The 22,488-nt window shown below is 46.1% G+C and overlaps 6 non-coding genes across 6 annotated transcripts; 5 read left to right on the forward strand and 1 right to left on the reverse strand.

Moving 5' to 3' along the window:
* Positions 1-4,354: 4,354 nt before the first annotated feature.
* trnak-cuu (transfer RNA lysine (anticodon CUU)) lies at positions 4,355-4,427 on the reverse strand. The gene has a single exon. It is a non-coding gene; the product is annotated as a tRNA-Lys (tRNA).
* Positions 4,428-11,983: 7,556 nt separating this feature from the next.
* Positions 11,984-12,055, forward strand: trnam-cau (transfer RNA methionine (anticodon CAU)). Its single transcript has one exon. It is a non-coding gene; the product is annotated as a tRNA-Met (tRNA).
* A 580-nt stretch (positions 12,056-12,635) lies between these two features.
* On the forward strand, positions 12,636-12,718 carry trnal-cag (transfer RNA leucine (anticodon CAG)). The gene has a single exon. It is a non-coding gene; the product is annotated as a tRNA-Leu (tRNA).
* A 1,092-nt stretch (positions 12,719-13,810) lies between these two features.
* trnam-cau (transfer RNA methionine (anticodon CAU)) lies at positions 13,811-13,882 on the forward strand. The gene has a single exon. It is a non-coding gene; the product is annotated as a tRNA-Met (tRNA).
* Positions 13,883-14,462: 580 nt separating this feature from the next.
* trnal-cag (transfer RNA leucine (anticodon CAG)) lies at positions 14,463-14,545 on the forward strand. Its single transcript has one exon. It is a non-coding gene; the product is annotated as a tRNA-Leu (tRNA).
* Positions 14,546-16,287: 1,742 nt separating this feature from the next.
* Positions 16,288-16,370, forward strand: trnal-cag (transfer RNA leucine (anticodon CAG)). Its single transcript has one exon. It is a non-coding gene; the product is annotated as a tRNA-Leu (tRNA).
* Positions 16,371-22,488: the final 6,118 nt, after the last annotated feature.

The following is a 22,488-nucleotide window of genomic DNA, read 5'->3' on the forward strand; positions in this document are numbered from 1 at the left end:
GAAGATCCTGGGATTTTTCCGGATTGTGTAGTAACAAGGTCGCAAAGTCACAGGCTAAGACAAGATGAGAAATCAAAGAGTGAAGATGAAGTTGAAGTGCAATTATCCGAAACGATTTTTGATCAGATGGTTGAAAAAGAACAAGAACAGGTGGAGGATGAGGCGGATATTTTTAGTTCAGGAAAATTGGCGGAGTTAGAACGGAAAGATGTAGAAATGAAACGGATATATCAGAAAGCATAAACGGAAGAGGAATCTGAGAGTATACCAGAGTGTTATTCCCGTAAAAATGATGTCCTAATGAGAAAATGGAGACGTGTACATATGCAGGCGGAAGAAAAGTGGGCAGAAGTTCATCAAGTAGTATTGCCGGTAGGGTATACAAAAGAGGTGTTGCGAGTTGCACATGAGGTACCAGTGGGAGGTCATTTGGGAAAAGGGAAAACTCAAGCTAAAATCCAGGAACATTTTTATTGGCCTGGACTACATAAAGATGTAGTTAAATTTTGTCAATCATGTCGCACATGTCAAGTGATATGGAAAACTCTAGCAGTGATGTAACCAGCGCCCTTAATACCCATTCCAGCATTTGCTACAGGAATAGTGCCAGAGGACTGGAGGACAGCAAATGTGGTCCCTTTGTTCAAAAAGGGGAGCAGAGACAACCCCGGCAACTATAGACCGGTGAGCCTCACGTCTGTAGTGGGTAAAGTCTTGGAGGGGATTATAAGAGACAAGATTTATAATCATCTAGATAGGAATAATATGATCAGGGATAGTCAGCATGGCTTTGTGAAGGGTAGGTCATGCCTCACAAACCTTATTGAGTTCTTTGAGAAGGTGACTGAACAGGTAGACGAGGGTAGAGCAGTTGATGTTGGTGTATATGGATTTCAGCAAAGCGTTTGATAAGGTTCCCCACGGTAGGCTATTGCAGAAAATACGGAGGATGGGGATTGAGGGTGATTTAGAGATGTGGATCAGAAATTGGCTAGCTGAAAGAAGACAGAGGGTGGTGGTTGATGGGAAATGTTCAGAATGGAGTTCAGTTACAAGCGGAGTACCACAAGGATCTGTTCTTGGGCCGTTGCTGTTTGTCATTTTTATCAATGACCTAGAGGAAGGCGCAGAAGGGTGGGTGAGTAAATTTGCAGACGATACTAAAGTCGGTGGTGTTGTCGATAGTGTGGAAGGATGTAGCAGGTTACAGAGGGATATAGATAAGCTGCAGAGCTGGGCTGAAAGGTGGCAAATGGAGTTTAATGTAGAGAAGTGTGAGGTGATTCACTTTGGCAGGAATAACAGGAATGCGGAATATTTGGCTAATGGTAAAGTTCTTGAAAGTGTGGATGAGCAGAGGGATCTAGGTGTCCATGTACATAGATCCCTGAAAGTTGCCACCCAGGTTGATAGGGTTGTGAAGAAGGCCTATGGAGTGTTGGCCTTTATTGGTAGAGGGATTGAGTTCCGGAGTCGGGAGGTCATGTTGCAGCTGTACAGAACTCTGGTTCGGCCGCATTTGGAGTATTGCGTACAGTTCTGGTCACCGCATTATAGGAAGGACGTGGAGGCTTTGGAGCGGGCGCAGAGGAGATTTACCAGGATGTTGCCTGGTATGGAGGGAAAATATTATGAGGAAAGGCTGATGGACTTGATGTTGTTTTCGTTGGAGAGAAGAGGAGACTTAATAGAGGCATACAAAATGATCAGGGGGTTAGATAGGGTGGACAGTGAGAGCCTTCTCCCGCGGATGGAAATGGCTTGCACGAGGGGACATAGCTTTAAACTGAGGGGTAATAGATATCGGACAGAGTTCAGAGGTAGGTTCTTTACGCAAAGAGTAGTGAGGCCGTGGAATGCCCTACCTGCAACAGTAGTGAATTCGCCAACATTGAGGGCATTTAAATGTTTATTGAATAAACATATGGATGATAATGGCATAGTGTAGGTTAGATGGCTTTCGTTTCGGTGCAACATCGTGGGCCGAAGGGCCTGTACCGTTCTATGTTCTATGTTCTAACTCGATGCAATCCGGCCTCACAACTTGGACTGGATTGTCACATCGGTGATTGCAGAAACTTTGGAAAAATGAGTCCCACTGGGAGAAAGCAGGATGGAAAATCGACAATGATGGGTTTCGAACCCACGCATGCAGAGCACAATGGATTAGCAGACCGTCCCCTTAACCACTCGGCCACCTCACCCCGAAAGCGCATTGATCAAATCAAAGGTTTATCAGGTACAATTAACCATTGTATTCAGCCAGCTGCGCGGATTCAAAAGCGTGCGTCTGCTTTTACTTGAGGAGAAATTCAGAATCCCACACCATGATCAAACGACCTTTAAATACCCTGTCCGTTTCTTCACGTGTTCTGCACTGATATATTCGCTGCAATAACTTCCCGGGAGATCAAACCTCCTCCCGATTTCAGTCAGTGACACCATCCGGGCTCGCCCGGATTTTTGAACCCGGGACATCTGGCATTTTATCGCAGCTGAGAATCAATGTCAATGTCAGGAGTGGGATTGAACCCTGGTCTCCAGACGAGACTGACACCTGATGTATCCAAACGGTTCGGAGATGATTGGGCCGTGTTGGGGTGATCTTTCCGTGCGTCGGTGCAGACTGGATGGGCTGAATGGTCTACTTCTGCACTGGAGGCATTCTATGATTACTTAACCAGGGTGCAAACGGCAGCATCAGGCCACAAGGAATAGGTAAGGTCTCAGGCCAGAGCAAGAGTCCTATGTAATGACACACAGAACATCAGAAATAAATACATTTATTGCGGACTGGTGCCATCTCCTGGCTGACAGGGAGCAGTGCGACACGGACACTTTCTTTCAGGAGCATTTCAAATTGGAGTGAAATAACATAAACATAGTAAGACATCGTTTACGAAACAATTTATCAAACTAATGCAAAGCATCAAAAGGACTCAACCTTCGGCGGTATGTGATGGGGGAATACTGGTGAGCATCGCTGCCTTCCAAGCAGTTGATCCGGGTGCGATTCCCGGCCATCGCAATAATAATTTGATCGGAGGCGTTTGCGTGATTTCGTGTGTTTCGAGCTGATGAAGAGAGCTGGAGAAAATGAGGTAGCTGGAGGCAGGAATCTTCGCTTGTTCTAAATAGTCTGGTTGGATTGTTCACGTCCGTCCGAGTGGCGAAAGTGTGATCTCGGTTTCTATAGTAGTTTATTATTGGATATTGTTATATATGCTTATTGCCCCTCTGTGGGGTATTCCTGGAAGTTATTATATAAACTTTTCCCCTTCTCGCTGTTAAAGGATTTGAAAACACTAAAAAAACTCCCGGTTTGATCTTTACCAAATGACATGACTGTGTTAATAAAACATAACTCATTCCAGTCAGTGGAGATGTGATATTGGCACCAATAATACTCACACACCACAGCAGATGTTGTCTGTTTTCCTCAGAGAGAGTCAATTGAAGAGCTTCCCTATTTTGTTACTTTGAGCTTCACAGTGATGTACTGCTGTCTGCTTCATTCCTGGGGAAAATGTCCCGTTCACACTGGATGCAACACTTTGATACTAATCTACTGAAAATAAAAGGCGGATGTGCCGCAGGGTGATAGAGTCATGTTTAATTTTGGGGTGACTGAGAATATAAATAGCAGAGGATGGTTTCGATCCATCGACCTCTGGGTTATGGACCCAACACGCTGCGCTGCGCCACTCTGCTTTTTAGACCCACTGTGTTCGCAATTGCTGTTCTGCGGCAGCCAAATAACTATTTTACTCTTAAACGAGAACCACGTGTTGTGAAGCTCACCTTGGCTGGACAATAACACGGAACATCAGCACGGCTGTAACAGACAGAGAAAGACACACAGTAAAGCAGGAAGAGACTATCAGGACACACACACAATGACACACAGAAAAGGTGCCGAGCAAACCAGCAAGGTACTGAAATGGAAAAACTGGTTATTTAGGAAAAAGGCATTTTCTGTTCCACAAAGATAGGCAATTAAATGTTTTTCCTGCTGTGTAACTGTGCTCTCTGCTGTCTGCTGTGTAACTGAGCTCTCTGCTGTGTAACTGTTCTCTCTCTTGGAACCGTGACTGTGCCGGTGACAGATCTTCACTGTGATTGTGTCAGATCATTCCCTGTTGTGTAAATGTGTTCCCAGTTGTGGAAATATGATCCGTCTGAAGCAGAACCTTTCTGCGCCATTACTGAGACGAAATTTCAATTCCAGATTAAGTAAATCTTGTCACGAAAGATCAGTTCAGGCCTCTGGAGTCCCAGTTCAGGAACATATCCTTGTGTTCCTGTTATCAAATCAGTCCGATCAGCTCAACACTCTCAGATTACAATATGGAAGCGCCCAACGTGGGTCTGGAACCCACGACCCTGGGATTAAGAGTCCCATGCTCCACCGACTGAACTAGCCGGGCTGATGTCCAAATTACCATTAACCCTCTTCCTGAGGAGATTAGAATTTGCTAAGAAACGAACTTTGTGTCAAACCGTTTGCTAAACATCGATTAATTCTTCAGTCACAGTCGTTGGGAGCATGGCTCGAACCTACTGGGGAAAGTCCAACACCTTAACCACTCGATCATCGCAGCTGTGTTCAATAGGTCATTCATTAAACATTATAAAACATACAAAACATTATAAAACCGGCCTGGAATCACTCCAGGAAGTTCTTGCATTCCTGCGATGAATGGTGCCCCGGTGTTTATGTGAGGAGCGGTTGAATCTACCTTAAAATGACCATTGGATTTGGAGAGAAGCCTTGAGAGACTCGAAAATCCCAGCTCCCGAAACGCACAATTTCACGAATTCAATTGTTTGCGTAAGAAAAACAGTTGCATTGGAAATATCCTCGAAGTTCATTTTTGCTTTACATGGAACAGCACAGAACTTCCCAGTCTAGATCCAAATTAAAGCATGAGTGGGGTGCAGGATTGGAGGGTCGGTGCAGAGTCGATGGGCCGAATGGCCTCCTTCTGCATTGTACTGGTTTCTAGGGAAACAGAGAGAATCACAGTATTTATTCACATGCGATAAACATCGGCTCGTATGTCCCATGCGGTGGTCGCGTGGCTTAATGGCTAAGGCGTCTGATTTCTGTGAACCTAATGAAGCTATCAGAAGATTGGAGGCTCGAGTCCCACCGCGATCGTTTGATATAGAAATCCGGTGGAACTTGCTGTCAGCCGAGTTTTCCTTCCTCCGTTCAAAGTTTCACCTTTCCAGCCAAACGTTGCAGGGCTCTTTTTGGAATATAATTTTTTGGAACATTGTTCATTCAATTCGCTTTCATCTTAGTATTTTATTTATCCCCGAATGAATCTGTTTGACTTGGATAAAATATAGAATAAAATATTATGTATCAATCGGTTCAATACAATTCTGTGGAGGAAATTCTAATATCATCAGGAAGACAGACAGAGTCAAAGAGTATTGGATGTTGGCAGCATGGAAACAGCCCTTCGTCCCAGCTTGTCAATGCCGCCCAGTTTCTATCACTAAGCTAGTCCCACTTGCCCGCATTTGGCCCATATCCATCTACACCCACCCTGCCCATGTAACTGTCTAACTGATTTTTAAAAGACAAAATGATAACTGCCTTTGCCCCTGTCTCTGGCAGCCCGTTCCAGATGCTCCTCATTACCTTATTTATGCTCTTCATTATTTCATAGACCTCTATGACATCACCCATAAGCCTCCTACGCTCCAGGAAAAAAAAGTCCCAGCCTATCCAGCCTCTACTTTTCACTCACACCATCAAGTCCTGGTAGCATCCTTGTAAATCACTTCTGCACCCTTTCTAGTTCAACAATATCCTTCCCGAAATAGGGTGACAAGAATTGAACACAGTATTTCCCTTGTGGTCTTACCAGCATGTATTGTACAACTTGAACAAGACATCACAACTCTTGTATTCAATATTTTGACCTTAAAACCTAGCATGCTGAATGCCTTCTTCCCCACCCTTTCCACTTGCGACACCACCTTCAAGGATGTGTGAACCTGTTCTCCTCGATCTGTTGGTTCTGTATTTCTCCCCAACTCCCTACTAGTAACTGAGTAGGTCAATCACTGATTTGACCTACCAAAATGCATCACCTCACATTTATCCAAATTAAACTCCATCTGCCATTCATCGGCCCACTGGCCCAAGATGTTTAATAATGAGCCGAATCAACTGTTGTTCAGAGGGATGAAAGATTATGTCACTGGATTGGGAATCCAGAGGCCTGACCTAATCTTTGGGACAGGGAATAATTCCTAGCATTCAAAATCACTGATTTAATAGCTTTTCAGGGGGGTTGACAGGGGGGATGCTGAGAGTTTGATTCTCCATGTGGGAGAGTCTGGGACCTGAGGGATTAATCTCAGGGGAAGGGACCGCCCAGTTAAGCCAGAAATGATGAGTAATTTCTTCTCTAAGGAGATAGTGTATCTGTGGAAATATCGTTTCTAAGCGAATACGATTGTCGAGGATGGGTCAGTTAATATGTTCAAGATTTAATCAGTAAAGAAAACAAGGATTATGGGGATGTGGCGGGAAAGTGGGTTTGAGGATTATATCAGATCAGTCATAATCTCTTTGAATGGTGGAGCAGACACGATTGGCCGAATGGCATACTTCTGCTCCTCCGTCTTACAGTGTAATGAGGTCATCTGATGAAGTTGATTTCACGGCTGGGCGGCCGGTTCTGGAAAGACAAAATCTGCCAGCAGTGGCCCAGATGAAGCTGGCGTTTGTTTTGGAGTTTCTGAAGCCGCAAGTTTTCATGGTGCCAACTCCTGCCCAAAGCTGGTGTCGTGATTTAAATCGATTATCAGACAGAGGATTCGGAATATCGGTATAGAGATTGGTGCAAGAAGATTCACTCCTCAGGCCTGTTGAACTCCGAATCTAAACTCCATCCTAGTTCCTGAGACACTGAATGAATCATCAGGTCACCCTCAATAAGTGGCCCAACGCGGAGACGCAGGAAATGGATCATCGACGAGAATGGATTCAGACCCGCAGATGGAAAGCACAATGGATTAGCAGCGCACCGCCATCACCCCTCGGCCAACTCGCCATATGACCTGACTTCACCAAACCACCTCATGGATATTTAATGTGCACAATAACTAACGGAAGAAGGTCGTCTGTGTGCATTGGTCCAGATGTGCAGCCAGATGTGAAGTGTTGGGAATGTTGTTTCTGTCAGCAAATTACATTTCCATCATATCAGCTGAAGGATTGTTCTGAATGGACTGATGGGAAACACTTCAACACCATGTTTCACATGTTTCTACACATTGTAAATAAAACACCGCGGAAAGACTGAAAGATACAAACATTTGATCGCATCATGATGAAGATCAGTCAGACGCCTTAAACATCCCGTCAATGTCGGAGTTCTGACGATTCTAATTTGTTATCCAGAGAATCCCTGCAGGACATTCAACCTCTTGAGTCTGCACCGAACTTCCGAAAGATACCGGAGGCACCCGGAGGAAACCTACGCAGACACTGCACAGACAGCTCCCTGGAGCTGTGAAACAACTGTGATAGCCACTGTGCTACCGTGCTGCCTACAGTGTGAGTAGGTTTCGAATCTGTGCGGAGGAACCCCATTTGACTGCAAGTACCAAGCCACAGCCACTCCGCTAACTGAACTACGTTTAACAAGACATTCATTGACAATTTATGCGATATAAACCCAACCTGGAATCACTCCAGGAAGTTATTGCTTTCATGCGATGACGGGTCTCCCAGTCTGTCTGTGAGAAGGGATAGAATATCCGTGGAAAAAGACCATTGGATTTGGAGTCTGTCATAATATCCACTCATGTATATAATGAGATGCAGACAGTCAGTGATGGACACACAGGATGACCAGTAAGCACAACACAGTGCAGCCAATCACCAAACAGGACAGTACCACTATAAAGCCAGAGGGCACTAGGTTTCCCGCTCTCTCTGGACCCAGCCACTGAGACAGTCAGAGTCCACGAGCTAGCAAGTGCAAACACCATGCGGTAGCTAGTAAGTCTGATCAGGCTACTACAAGGTCTCCAGTCAGTTCAGTATAGTGTCGACCCACAGCTGAATATGTGTATCAGTTCTATCGTTGAATAAAACAGTGTTGGATTTTCTCCAGTGTTCGACGTCTGTTTTTAGCTTCCCTGCATCGAGTGCAGTCCACATTGAGCCTACCTGCCTAACACATCATGGTACCAGAGTGATACTGATCTTGACGGACCTATCTCGAGTGAATCAGCATTGACCAGGAAGCAGCCATCCGGTGAAATGGAAAACACCAGCCTCCTCCGCAGCTCCGCATCTCCGGCAACCTTGGCGCCAATTGGAAAATCTTCAAGCAAAAGTTCCTCCTGCAGATCGAGGCCTCTGACCTCGAAGCAGCATCGGATGCCAGGAAGATCACATTATTTCTCTCCACCGTGGGGGACCACGCCATCCACATCTACAACTCCCTTACATTCGCTGCCGGCGAAGACAAAACAAAATTGAAACAGTCCTGCTGATGTTTGACAGCCACTGCGACACTGAGGTGAATGAGAGCTTTGAATGGTACTTTTTCCATTAGAGGCTTCAGGGTAAGAATGAAACTTTTCAGTCCTGCGTGACCCATCTCCGCATCCTAGCGCAGTCATGTAACTATGACTCGACGGCAGATTCCATGATCCGGGATCAGATCGTTTTCGGTGTCCACTCCGACTCCCTTCGGCAGCAGCTCCTGAAAGTCAAACAGTTGACCCTCTCAGTTGCTATCGAGACATGCGTTATCCATGAGCATGCTAAGAATCGTTACTCCCACATCAGGGCGGCAGAAACTGCAAAACTGGCCTCCCATGAGGTGGAACGGGTGCAGGCCATTGTTCAAATGCACGGCCTGAGCATCGAGGAGAGTGGTCGCTTTGTGCGTTTTTCCCGGGTCCCTGCGCATGTGCGCCATGACCGAGTGGACGACGAGGCCGAAAACATGACTGCACAGGTGCGTACGTCGACCGATCACACTGCGCATGCACGATGGCGCACGAAATGCCCTGCCGTCGGCGTCATGACATCTCCGAATTGTGGCTCCACCCACTTAAAGCGGAAATGTCCGGCAAAAGGACGCCGGTGTCTACAGTGTGGCAAGCTTGGCCACTATGCAGCCCTTTGCAGATCTGCTCCACCGCTCAGCAGCCAGCGATCCCAGCTGCGGCGCAGAAGTGTCCGCTCAATACAACAAGGCATGCCAGATTCCGATCCCGACAGCCCAACAGACCCTGATGCTGAGTGCGTTAGGTCCCCATACCGGGTGGGCATCATAACTACACATGCGCTGCCTTCCACCACAACGAGAAACGCCTCTCGATCCTCAGTGTGGATCGACGAGTGGTGTGCTGTCCACACAATTAATGAAATGAAAACGAAATGAAATGAAATGAGACAAGGCTTGCATCCGATTGAAACTTCACACCGGCGCATCAGCGAACCTCATCTCAAAATCCGGCCTCGACACCATGCGCGCCAGACCAAGCATTCTTCCACCGGCCTGCCAGTTCCTTGACTACAATGGCAATGCCATAGCTGCCAGTGGTTCCTGTCAACTAGGGGTATCCAACAAGGCGACACGGCAACACTGTGGTTTGAAATCGTCGGGCCTGATAGAGCGTCCCTGCTCGGTGCTCGAGCTCCTGAACCTGGTTCAGCGAGTCCACGCCACGTCATCATCACCGGCGACGGCCTCGCCAGCAAGTTCCAAGCCTATTTATATTCTCACTCACACCAAACGGAAACAAGTCGCTATTTGTCAGCAGCACACCTGCCTTCTTCTTTATAACAGGAAGATCCAATACCTCCTTTTCACAATTACACAATTATTCACTTCCTCATTTTTTTCTTTCAACAAGAACACACGTTTGAGCACACTGATTCTGGTCAGCACAGTTCAGATAATTTACTTTCGTGCGGAATGGTTGTTCTGTGGAAGGTGATGTGATTTCTTCTGTGACGTTGTTCTGATGGGAAAGTGGAGAGTGACTGGAATCACCTTTATAAAATGAAGTTCGGGGCGGCAAATTCATCTCTCTGGGAACATTGATCACGCTGTTACAGACTTCCTCAAACTTTGCCTCAAGTCCGACCACAAAAATAAAGAGCACCGAGCAGAGTGGCGCAGCGGAAGCGTGCTGTGCCCATAACTCAGAGGTCGATGGATTGAAACCACCCTCTGCTATTCGTACTCTCAATCGCACCAAACGGATAAAAGTTGCTATTTGTCAGCAGCACATCTGCCTTTTTCTTTATTGGTACCAAAGTTTTGCTTTCAGTCTTATCCACTCTTTGACGCCTGTTCTTCAGCTAGCCACAGTACAGTCGAGGTGATTAAGTTGACTTCTCCCAGAACACTCTTCTGCCGCCTCGACTGGATAAACGTTCACCTGATTGGACACTGGAGGGGTTCTTCGCCTACTTGTCTGTGAGACCAGCACCAGAAGCAGCTGTGGAGAGAGATTGCAGTCGCCAGTATGCAACTCTCCAATTAGATACTTCACGCCCTCAGATCTTAGACTTTCAAAACCTTCGTCTGAGGAACAGGTAGAGCGGCATATCGGACCTTGCTGATTAGATGAAACTGATCAATGCAGCAATGAGAAGCTCCTTAACCACCAGCGGTTTGGACAAGGATGGCACTCAGATACAGGACTCTGGCTGGGGTTCAAAAGTAGGGAAAGCATGTCTTGTTTGAAATGTAATAAAGATGAAGACAGACTTTAAGTCGATTTGTGCACGGATCTTAGTTTTTGTGCCAACGCGTCAGGATGGCCGAGCGGTCTAAGGCGCCGCGTTCAGGTCGCAGTCTCTTCTGGAGGCGTGGCTTCGAATTCCACTCCTGATATTGTCTTTTACTCCACGAGGTTAAATTTCTCCAGCAAGATTTTCAACCTCAGGAAGATCCAATACCTCCCTTTCAATGGAAAAGCGTTGGTCTCAGTACACGAGATTCCCGCTTAAATACGCACAGCAAGACCCCACGGGCAAAAGCCCAGCTCATGACTCGACAATCTGCTTCGGTGAGTCTGGTTGAGGAATTCATATTGATCCCAAGAGAAGGGTAAAATTCGTCTTCTCTTGTAAATAGTCTGGCAGGTTGGATTGTTCACATCCGTCCAAGAGGGGAAGTTGGGGACTCGGTTTCTATTGTGATTCATTGCTCGATAAAGCTTTATTTCCTTATTGGCCCCCTGTGAGTTATTACTGGATACAGTTATATATCTATATTGCCCCTCTGTGGGGTACGACCGGATAACGTTTCCCGAGCAGCTTTGACTAAGGGTCACCTGGACACGAAACGTCAGCTCATTTCTCTCCCTCCAGGTGCTGTCAGATCTGCTGAGACTTTAAAGCATTTTCTCTGTGGTTCCCTATGTGTGAGCTTTACAATGTTGTAATGTGTCATGCTGTCTCTTTCATTCTTGGGACTAATGCCGGGATGAGACTGCAAGAAAGTTTCTGATAGCTATTTTCTGCAAAGCAAACAGGAACGCGTGTTATGTTTACTTTTGTTGTGAGGGAGAATGCAAATAGCAGAGAATACCCTCGATTCCTCGACCAAGGGCTAATAGCCCTGCACGCTTCCGCTGCGTACTCTGCTCCTTAAACCAGGAGCTACAACATTACTGCCCTGCGGTAACTACACAATTATTCACTTCCTCATTTTTTTCTTTCAACAAGAACAGACGTTTGAGCACATTGATACTGGTCAGCACAGTTCAGATAATTAAATTTCGTGCGGAATGGTTGTTCTGTGGAAGGTGATGTGATTTCTTCTGTGACGTTGTTCTGATGGGAAAGTGGGGAGTGACTGGAATCACCTTTATAAAATGAAGTTCGGGGCAGCAGTTTCATCTCTCTGGGAACATTGATCACGCTGTTACAGACTTCCTCAAACTTTGCATCAAGTCCGACCGCAAAAAAAAAAGAACACCGAGCAGAGTGGCGCAGCGGGAGCGTGCTGGGCCCATAACCCAGAGGTCGATGGATCGAAACCATCCTCTGCTATTCGTACTCTCAATCGCACCAAACGGAAAAAAGTTGCTATTTGTCAGCAGCACAACTGCCTTTGTCTTTATTGGTACCAAAGTTTTGCTTTCAGTCTTATCCACTCTTTGACACCTGTTCTTCAGCGAGCCACAGTACAGTCGAGGTGATTAAGTTGACTTCTCCCAGAACACTCTTCTGCCGCCTCTACTGGATGAATGTTCACCTGATTGGACAGTGGAGGGGTTCTTCGGCTACTTGTCTGTGAGAGCAGCACAGGAAGCAGCTGTGGAGAGAGATTGCAGTCGCCAGAATGCAACTCTCCAATGAGATACTTCACGCCCTCAGATCTTAGAGTTTCAAAACCTTCGTCTGAGGAACAGGTAGAGCGGTATATCGGACCTTGCTGATTAGAGGAAACTGATCAATGCAGCAATGAGAAGCTCCTTAACCACCTGCGGTTTGGACAAGGATGGCACTCAGATACAGGACTCTGGCTGGGGTTCAAAAGTAGGGAAAGCATGTCTTGTTTGAAATGTAATAAAGATGAAGACAGACTTTAAGTCGATTTGTGCACGGATCTTAGTTTTTGCATCAACGCATCAGGATGGCCGAGCGGTCTAAGGCGCTGCGTTCAGGTCGCAGTCTCTTCTGGAGGCGTGGGTTCGAATCCCACTCCTGATATTGTCTTTTACTCCACGAGGTTAGATTTCTCCAGCAAGATTTTCAACCTCAGGAAGATCCAATACCTCCCTTTCAATGGAAAAGCGTTGGTCTCAGTACACGAGATTCCCGCTTAAATACGCACAGCAAGACCCCACCGTCAAAAGCCCAGCTCATGACTCGACAATCTGCTTCGGTGAGTCTGGTTGAGGAAATCATATTGATCCCAAGAGAAGGGTAAAATTCGTCTTCTCTTGTAAACAGTCTGGCAGGTTGGATTGTTCACATCCGTCCAAGAGGGGAAGTTGGGGACTCGGTTTCTATTGTGATTCATTGCTCGATAAAGCTTTATTTCCTTATTGGCCCCCTGTGAGTTATTACTGGATACCGTTATATATCTATATTGCCCCTCTGTGGGGTACGACTGGATAACGTTTCCCGAGCAGCTTTGACTAAGGGTCACCTGGACACGAAACGTCAGCTCATTTCTCTCCCTCCAGATGCTGTCAGATCTGCTGAGACTTTAAAGCATTTTCTCTGTGGTTCCCTATGTGTGAGCTTTACAATGTTGTAATGTGTCATGCTGTCTCTTTCATTCTTGGGACTAATGTCGGGATGAGACTGCAAGAAAGTTTCTGATAGCTATTTTCTGCAAAGCAAACAGGAACGCGTGTTATGTTTACTTTTGTTGTGAGGGAGAATGCAAATAGCAGAGAATACCCTCGATTCCTCGACCAAGGGCTAATAGCCCTGCACGCTTCCGCTGCGCACTCTGCTCCTTAAACCAGGAGCTACAACATTACTGCCCTGCGGTAACCACACAATTATTCACTTCCTCAATTTTTCTTTCAACAAGAACAGACGTTTGAGCACACTGATACTGGTCAGCACAGTTCAGATAATTAACTTTCGTGCGGAATGGTTGTTCTGTGGAAGGTGATGTGATTTCTTCTGTGACGTTGTTCTGATGGGAAAGTGGGGAGTGACTGGAATCACCTTTATAAAATGAAGTTCGGGGCAGCAGTTTCATCTCTCTGGGAACATTGATCACGCTGTTACAGACTTCCTCAAACTTTGCCTCAAGTCCGACCACAAAAAAAAAAAAAAGCACCGAGCAGAGTGGCGCAGCGGGAGCGTGCTGGGCCCATAACCCAGAGGTCGATGGATCGAAACCATCCTCTGCTATTCGTGCTCTCAATCACACCAAACGGAAAAAAGTTGCCATTTATCAGCAGCACATCTGCCTTTTTCTTTATTGGTACCAAAGTTTTGCTTTCAGTCTTATCCACTCTTTGACACCTGTTCTTCAGCTAGCCACAGTACAGTCGAGGTGATTAAGTTGACTTCTCCCAGAACACTCTTCTGCCGCCTCAACTGGATGAACGTTCACCTGATAGGACACTGGAGGGGTTCTTCGGCGACTTGTCTGTGAGAGCAGCACCGGAAGCAGCTGTGGAGAGAGATTGCAGTCGCCAGAATGCAACTCTCCAATTAGATACTTCACGCCCTCAGATCTTAGACTTTTAAAACGTTCGTCTGAGGAACAGGTAGAGCGGTATATCGGACCTTGCTGATTAGAGGAAACTGATCAATGCAGCAATGAGAAGCTCCTTAACCCCCAGCGGTTTGGACAAGGATGGCACTCAGATACAGGACTCTGGCTGGGGTTCAAAAGTAGGGAAAGCATGTCTTGTTTGAAATGTAATAAAGATGAAGAAAGACTTTAAGTCGATTTGTGCACGGATCTTAGATTTTGCGTCAACGCATCAGGATGGCCGAGCGGTCTAAGGCGCTGCGTTCAGGTCGCAGTCTCTTCTGGAGGCGTGGGTTCGAATCCCACTCCTGATATTGCCTTTTACTCCACGAGGTTAAATTTCTCCAGCACGATTTTCAACCTCAGGAAGATCTAATACCTCCCTTTCAATGGAAAAGCGTTGGTCTCAGGACATGAGATTCCTGCTTAAATACGCACAGCAAGACCCCACCGGCAAAAGCCCAGCTCATGACTCGACAATCTGCTTCGGTGAGTCTGGTTGAGGAATTCATATTGATCCCAAGAGAAGGGTAAAATTCGTCTTCTCTTGTAAATAGTCTGGCAGGTTGGATTGTTCACATCCGTCCAAGAGGGGAAGTTGGGGACTCGGTTTCTATTGTGATTCATTGCTCGATAAAGCTTTATTTCCTTATTGGCCCCCTGTGAGTTATTACTGGATACCGTTATATATCTATATTGCCCCTCTGTGGGGTACGACTGGATAACGTTTCCCGAGCAGCTTTGACTAAGGGTCACCTGGACTCGAAACCTTAGCTCATTTCTCTCCCTCCAGATGCTGTCAGATCTGTTGAGACTTTAAAGCATTTTCTCTGTGATTCCCTATGTGTGAGCTTTACAATGTTGTAATGTGTCATGCTGTCTCTTTCATTCTTGGGACTAATGTCGGGATGAGACTGCAAGAAAGTTTCTGATAGCTATTTGCTGCAAAGCAAACAGGAACGCGTGTTATGTTTACTTTTGTTGTGAGGGAGAATGCAAATAGCAGAGAATACCCTCGATTCCTCGACCTCGGGCTAAGAGCCCTGCACGCTTCCGCTGCGTACTCTGCTCCTTAAACCAGGAGCTACAACATTACTGCCCTGCGGTAACCACACAATTATTCACTTCCTCATTTTTTTCTTTCAACAAGAACAGACGTTTGAGCACACTGATACTGGTCAGCACAGTTCAGATAATTGACTTTCGTGCGGAATGGTTGTTCTGTGGAAGGTGATGTGATTTCTTCTGTGACATTGTTCTGATGGGAAAGTGGGGAGTGACTGGAATCACCTTTATAAAATGAAGTTCGGGGCAGCAGTTTCATCTCTCTGGGAACATTGATCACGCTGTTACAGACTTCCTCAAACTTTGCCTCAAGTCCGACCACTAAAAAAAGGAGCACCGAGCAGAGTGGCGCAGCGGAAGCGTGCTGGGCCTATAACCCAGAGGTCGATGGATTGAAAGCATCCTCTGCTATTCGTACTCTCAATCACACCAAACGGAAACAAGTTGCTATTTGTCAGCAGCACATCTGCCTTTTTCTTTATTGGTACCAAAGTTTTGCTTTCAGTCTTATCCACTCTTTGACACCTGTTCTTCAGCTAGCCACAGTACAGTCGAGGTGACTAAGTTGACTTCTCCCAGAACACTCTTCTGCCGCCTCAACTGGATGAACGTTCACCTGATTGGACACTGGAGGGGTTCTTCGGCTACTTGTCTGTGAGAGCAGCACCGGAAGCAGCTGTGGAGAGAGATTGCAGTCGCCAGAATGCAACTCTCCAATTAGATACTTCACGCCCTCAGATCTTAGACTTTTAAAACCTTCGTCTGAGGAACAGGTAGAGCGGTATATCGGACCTTGCTGATTAGAGGAAACTGATCAATGCAGCAATGAGAAGCTCCTTAACCACCAGCGGTTTGGACAAGGATGGCACTCAGATACAGGACTCTGGCTGGGGTTCAAAAGTAGGGAAAGCATGTCTTGTTTGAAATGTAATAAAGATGAAGACAGACTTTAAGTCGATTTGTGCACGGATCTTAATTTTTGCGTCAACGCATCAGGATGGCCGAGCGGTCTAAGGCGCTGCGTTCAGGTCGCAGTCTCTTCTGGAGGCGTGGGTTCGAATCCCACTCCTGATATTGCCTTTTACTCCACGAGGTTAAATTTCTCCAGCACGATTTTCAACCTCAGGAAGATCCAATACCTCCCTTTCAATGGAAAAGCGTTGGTCTCAGTACATGAGATTCCCGCTTAAATACGCACAGCAAGACCTCACCGGCAAAAGCCCAGCTCATGACTCGACAATCTGCTTCGGTGAGTCTGGTTGAGAAATTCATATTCATCCCAAGAGAAGGGTAAAATTCGTCTTCTCTTGTAAATAGTCTGGCAGGTTGGATTGTTCACATCCGTCCAAGAGGGGAAGTTGGGGACTCGGTTTCTATTGTGATTCATTGCTCGATAAAGCTTTATTTCCTTATTGGCCCCCTGTGAGTTATTACTGGATACCGTTATATATCTATATTGCCCCTCTGTGGGGTACGACTGGATAACGTTTCCCGAGCAGCTTTGACTAAGGGTCACCTGGACTCGAAACCTTAGCTCATTTCTCTCCCTCCAGATGCTGTCAGATCTGTTGAGACTTTAAAGCATTTTCTCTGTGATTCCCTATGTGTGAGCTTTACAATGTTGTAATGTGTCATGCTGTCTCTTTCATTCTTGGGACTAATGCCGGGATGAGACTGCAAGAAAGTTTCTGATAGCTATTTGCTGCAAAGAAAACAGGAACGTGTGTTATGTTTACTTTTGTTGTGAGGGAGAATGCAAATAGCAGAGAATACCCTCGATTCCTCGACCTCGGGCTAAGAGCCCTGCACGCTTCCGCTGCGTACTCTGCTCCTTAAACCAGGAGCTACAACATTACTGCCCTGCGGTAACCACACAATTATTCACTTCCTCATTTTTTTCTTTCAACAAGAACAGACGTTTGAGCACACTGATACTGGTCAGCACAGTTCAGATAATTGACTTTCGTGCGGAATGGTTGTTCTGTGGAAGGTGATGTGATTTCTTCTGTGACGTTGTTCTGATGGGAAAGTGGGGAGTGACTGGAATCACCTTTATAAAATGAAGTTCGGGGCAGCAGTTTCATCTCTCTGGGAACATTGATCACGCTGTTACAGACTTCCTCAAACTTTGCCTCAAGTCCGACCACTAAGAAAAGGAGCACCGAGCAGAGTGGCGCAGCGGAAGCGTGCTGGGCCTCTAACCCAGAGGTCGATGGATTGAAACCATCCTCTGCTATTCGTACTCTCAATCACACCAAACGGAAACAAGTTGCTATTTGTCAGCAGCACATCTGCCTTTTTCTTTATTGGTACCAAAGTTTTGCTTTCAGTCTTATCCACTCTTTGACACCTGTTCTTCAGCTAGCCACAGTACAGTCGAGGTGACTAAGTTGACTTCTCCCAGAACACACTTCTGCCGCCTCTACTAGATGAACGTTTACCTGATTGGACAGTGGAGGGGTTCTTCGGCTACTTGTCTGTGAGAGCAGCACCGGAAGCAGCTGTGGAGAGAGATTGCAGTCGCCAGAATGCAACTCTCCAATTAGATACTTCACGCCCTCAGATCTTAGACTTTCAAAACCTTCGTCTGAGGAACAGATAGAGCGGTATATCGGACCTTGCTGATTAGAGGAAACTGATCAATGCAGCAATGAGAAGCTCCTTAACCACCAGCGGTTTGGACAAGGATGGCACTCAGATACAGGACTCTGGCTGGGGTTCAAAAGTAGGGAAAGCATGTCTTGTTTGAAATGTAATAAAGATGAAGACAGACTTTAAGTCGATTTGTGCACGGATCTTAGTTTTTGCGTCAACGCATCAGGATGGTCGAGCGGTCTAAGGCGCTGCGTTCAAGTCGCAGTCTCTTCTGGAGGCGTGGGTTCGAATCCCACTCGTGCTACTGCCTTTTACTCCACGAGGTTAAATTTCTCCAGCACGATTTTCAACCTCAGGAAGATCTAATACCTCCCTTTCAATGGAAAAGCGTTGGTCTCAGGACATGAGATTCCCGCTGAAATACGCACAGCAAGACCTCACCGGCAAAAGCCCAGCTCATGACTCGACAATCTGCTTCGGTGAGTCTGGTTGAGGAATTCATATTGATCCCGAGAGAAGGGTAAAATTCGTCTTCTCTTGTAAATAGTCTGGCAGGTTGGATTGTTCACATCCGTCCAAGAGGGGAAGTTGTGGACTCGGTTTCTATTGTGATTCATTGCTCGATAAAGCTTTATTTCCTTATTGGCCCCCTGTGAGTTATTACTGGATACCGTTATATATCTATATTGCCCCTCTGTGGGGTACGATTGGATAACGTTTCCCGAGCAGCTTTGACTAAGGGTCACCTGGACACGAAACGTCAGCTCATTTCTCTCCCTCCAGATGCTGTCAGATCTGCTGAGACTTTAAAGCATTTTCTCTGTGGTTCCCTATGTGTGAGCTTTACAATGTTGTAATGTGTCATGCTGTCTCTTTCATTCTTGGGACTAATGCCGGGATGAGACTGCAAGAAAGTTTCTGATAGCTATTTTCTGCAAAGCAAACAGGAACGTGTGTTATGTTTACTTTTGGTGTGAGGGAGAATGTAAATAGCAGAGATTACCCTCGATTCCTCGACCTCGGGCTAATGACCCAGCACGCTTCCGCTGCGCACTCTGCTCCTTAAACCAGGAGCTACAACATTACTGCCCTGCAGTAACCACACAACTATTCACTTCCTTATTTTTTTCTTTCAACAAGAACACACGTTTGAGCTCACTGATTCTGGTTAGCATAGTTCAGATACTTTACTTTCGTGCGGAATGGTTGTTCTGTGAAGGTGATGTGATTTCTTCTGTGACGTTGTTCTGATGGGAAAGTGTGGAGTGACTGGAATCATCTTCATAGAATGAAGTTCGGGGCGGTGGATTCGCCTCTCTGGGAATATTGATCACACTGTTAGAGATTTCTTCAAACTTTGCCTCAATACCGATCACGGAAAGAATGAGCCACGATCCGCGCAGCATAGCGGGAGAGTTCTGTGCCCATAACCCAGAGGTCGATCGATCGAAACCATTCTCTGCTATTCGTATTCTCACTCACAGCAAACGGAAACAAGTTGCTGTTTGTCAGCAGCACATCGGCCTTTTTCTTTATTAGTATCAAAGTTTTGCTTTCAGTCTGATCCGCTCTTTCACACCTGGTCTTCAGCTCACCACAGTACAGTCGAGGTGACTAAGTTGATTTCTCCCAGAACACTCTTCTGCCGCCTCGACTGGATGAACGTTCACCTGATTGGACACTGAAGGGGTTCTTCGGCTACTTGTCTGTGAAAGCAGCACCGGAAGCAGCTGTGGAGACATATTGCAGTTGCCAGAATGCAACTCTCCAATTGGATTCTTCACGTCCTCAGATCTTAGACTTTCAATACCTTCGACTGAGGAACAGGTCGAGCGGATATCGGACCTTGTTGATTAGAGCAAACTGAACAATGCAGCAATGAGAAGCTCCTTAACCATCAGCGGTTTGGACAAGAATGGCACTCAGATACAGGACACTGGCTGTGGTTCAAAAGTAGGGAAAGCATATCTTGTTTGAAATGAAATAAAGATGAAGACAGACTTTAAGTCGATTTGTGCACGGAGCTTAGCTTCGGTTTCAACGCATCAGGGTACCCGAGCGGTCTCTTCTGGAGGCGTGGGTTCGAATCCCACTCCTGATATTGCCTTTTACTCCACGAGGTTAAATTTCTCCAGCAAGATTTTCATCCTCAGGAAGGTCCAATACCTCCCTTTCAATGGAAAAGCGTTGGTCTCTGGACATGAGATTCCAGCTTAAATATGCACAGCAAGACCCCACCGGCAGAAGCCCAGTTCATGACTCGATAATCTGCTTCAGTGACTCTGGTTGAGGAATTAATATTGATCGCAAGAGAAGGGTAAAATTCGTCTTCTCTTGTAAATAGTCTGGCAGGTTGGATTGTTCACATCCGTCCAAGAGGGGAAGTTGGGGACTCGGTTTCTATTGTGATTCATTGCTCGATAAAGCTTTATTTCCTTATTGACCCCCTGTGAGTTATTACTGGATATCGTTATATATCTATATTGCCCCTCTGTGGGGTACTGCTGGATAACGTTTCCCGAGCAACTTTGACTAAGAGTCACCTGGACACGAAACGTCAGCTCATTTCTTTCTCTCCAGATGCTGTCAGATCTGCTGAGACTTTAAAGCATTTTCTCTGTGGTTCCCTGTGTGTGAGCTTTACAATGTTGTAATGTGTCATGCTGTCTCTTTCATTCTTGGGACTAATGTCGGGATGAGACTGCAAGAAAGTTTCTGATAGCTATTTTCTGCAAAGCAAATAGGAACGTGTGTTTTGTTAACTTTTGGTGTGAGGGAGAATGCTAAAAGCAGAGAATATCCTCGACCTCGGGCTAATGGCCCAGCACGCTTCCGCTGCGGCACTCTGCTCCTTAAACCAGGAGCTACAACATTACTGCCCTGCGGTAGCCACACAACTATTCACTTCCTCATTTTTTTCTTTCAACAAGAACACACGTTTGAGCACACTGATTCTGGTCAGCATAGTTCAGATACTTTACTTTCGTGCTGAATGGTTGTTCTGTGATGGTGATGTGATTTCTTCTGGGACGTTGTTCTGATGGGAAAGTGGGGAGTGACTGGAATCACCTTCATAAACTGAAGTTCGGGGCGGCAGTTTCGCCTCTCTGGGGACATTGATCACGTTATTACAGATTTCCTCAAACGTTGCCTCAAGTCCGACCACGAAAATTATTTGCTACGAGCCGAATGGCACCGCGGGAGTGTGCTGGGCTCAAAACCCAGATGTCGATGGATCGAAACCATCCTTTGCTATTCGTATTCTCACTCACACCAAACGGAAAAAGATGCTACTTGTCAGCAGCACAGATGCCAATTTTTTTATTAGTATCAAAGTTTTGCTTTCAGTCTGATCCGCTCTTTGACACCTGTTCTTCAGCTAACCACAGTACAGTCGAGGTGACCAAGTTGACCTCTCCCAGCACACTCTTCTGCCGCCTCTACTGGATTAACGTTCACCTGATTGGGCACTGGAGGGATTCTTCGGCTAATTGTCTGTGAAAGCAGAACCGGAAGAAGCTGTGGAGAGAATTGCAGTCGCCAGAGCGCAACTCTCCAATTAGATACTTCATTCGCTAAGATCTTAGACTTTCAATACCTTCGTGTGAGGAACAGGTAGAGCGGGAATTCGGGCCTTGTTGATGACAGCAAACTGATCAATACAGCAATGGGAAGCTCCTTAAACTTCCAGCGGTTTGGACAAGGATGGCACTCAGACACAGGACTCTGGCAGGTGTTCAAAAGTAGGAAAAGCATATCTTGTTTGAAATGAAATAACGATGAAGATAGACTTTAAGTCGATTTGTGCACGGATCTTCGCTTCGAAGACAACGCATTAGGATGGCCGAGCGGTCTGCGTTGAGGTCGCAGTCTCTGCTGGAGGCGTGGGTTTGAATCCCATTCCTGATATTGACTTTTCCTCCACGAGGTTAAATTTCCCCCGCAATATTTCAACCTCAGGAAGATCCAATCCCTCCCATTCAACGGAAAAGTGTTGGTCTCAGGACATGCGATTCCTGCTTAAATACGCTCAGCAATACCCTCCAGGCAGTAGCCCATGTAACGACTCGATAATCTGCTTAATGACTCTGGTTGAGGAATTCAAATGGATCACAGGACTCCGGCTAAAATTAATCTTCTTTTGTTGTACATCGGTCTGGCTGGTTGGGTTGTTCACATCCGTCCGAGACGGGAAGTTGGGAACACGGTATCTATTGTGATTTATTTCTAGTTAATGCTTTATTAACGTTTTGCCCCCCTGTGAGGTATTACTGGATATCGTTATATCTCTATATTGCCCCTCTGTGTGGTACTACTGGATGACGTTTGCAGTCCAGCTTTGACAAAGGTTCTCCTGGACTCGAAACATTAGCTCTTTTCTCCCCCTACAGATGCTGGGAGACTTGCTGAGATTTTAAAGCATTTTCTCTGTGGTTCCCTATTTGTGACATTTACAATGTTGTAATTTGTCATGCTGTCTCCTTCATTCCTGGGACTAATGTCGGGATGAGACTACAATAGAGATTCTGACTACAATAGAAATTTGCCGCAAAGCAAACAGGATCGTGCGTAATGTTTACTTTTGGCGTGAGGAAGA

This window comes from Scyliorhinus torazame, chromosome 24 (assembly GCF_047496885.1).
Source record: "Scyliorhinus torazame isolate Kashiwa2021f chromosome 24, sScyTor2.1, whole genome shotgun sequence".
NCBI lineage: Eukaryota > Metazoa > Chordata > Chondrichthyes > Carcharhiniformes > Scyliorhinidae > Scyliorhinus > Scyliorhinus torazame.